We start from the raw sequence: 1,206 nt of genomic DNA, 5'->3' as shown, positions 1-1,206 counted from the left end.
GTATAGGTAAAAGTGACCATCTTTGTCTGCTTATGACTCTGTCATTATCAGCAGGTACCGCACCTAAAATAACTAGGGGAAACTTTAGAAAAACAGATGTTGAGAGACTCAGGGAGGACCTTGGAGCGTATGACTGGGAGAGTGAGCTTGCTAACAAGTTGAAGTCACAGTGTCATCAAGAGCAAACTTCAACACCGCTGATGAATATTTCAGGGAGGAAAAATAAAAGATATATGGATAAAGATACATTAGAGGCAGTAGGGAAGAAACATTGGGCATACAGAAAATGGCATAGGCCGGGAAAGACAACGGATGAAATAGCATACAATGAGGCCAACAACAAGGCTAGGAAAGCATGTCGGAAGACAAACAGGAATTATGAAAAGAAATTGGCTATTGAGGCAAAGAAGAACCCCAAGGTATTTTACACTTATGCCAACTCAAAGATTAAAAGTAAGACCGGTATCGCAGACCTAAACAAGGACGATGGGACAATGACAAAATCAGATACAGAGAAAGCAGAATTGCTAAATAAATTCTTTCAGAGTATTTTTACAAACGAGGACACATGACCACTCCCAGACTTTGAAGAGTATGACTACAACACAGAACTTCAAGACTTCAATATTGAAACGGTGACAGTAAAAGAACTTTTGATCAGTCTTGATGTCAACAAGGCAACGGGACAAGATGGCATCCCTCCCAGAATATTATTCCAGGCAGCTGACATACTTGCACTACCTCTAAGAATTCTTTTTAGGAGGACACTAAATGATGGAATGGAAAACTGCATTTGTGTCACCAATATTCAAGAAAGGTAACAAGGCGGCTGTTAACAATTATCGACCTGTGAGCCTAACATGTGTCATCTGCAAAGTTATTGAAAAGCTCGCGAGAGAGCACATAATGGACCATATTGTACACAACATGCTGATTTCTAAAAACCAACACGGATTCGTCACTGGACGTTCATGTATAGCACAATTATTGGAAGCTTTAGATGACTGGACGAGTGTTATGGATGAAGGAGGGTCAGTGGATGTCATTTATATGGACTATCAGAAAGCCTTTGACTCTGTTCCCCATAGACGAATTATACAGAAGCTCTCAGCATGTGGTGTTGGAGGGAGAGTACTCAAGTGGGTAAGGGACTTCTTGACCAGCAGAAAACAACGAGTTGTTATAAATGGATCACGGTCGGAGGAA

The sequence above is a fragment of the Aplysia californica genome, unplaced genomic scaffold, assembly GCF_000002075.1.
Source record: "Aplysia californica isolate F4 #8 unplaced genomic scaffold, AplCal3.0 scaffold00309, whole genome shotgun sequence".
Classification (NCBI taxonomy): domain Eukaryota; kingdom Metazoa; phylum Mollusca; class Gastropoda; order Aplysiida; family Aplysiidae; genus Aplysia; species Aplysia californica.
Note: the sequence above shows the minus strand (reverse complement) of the source record.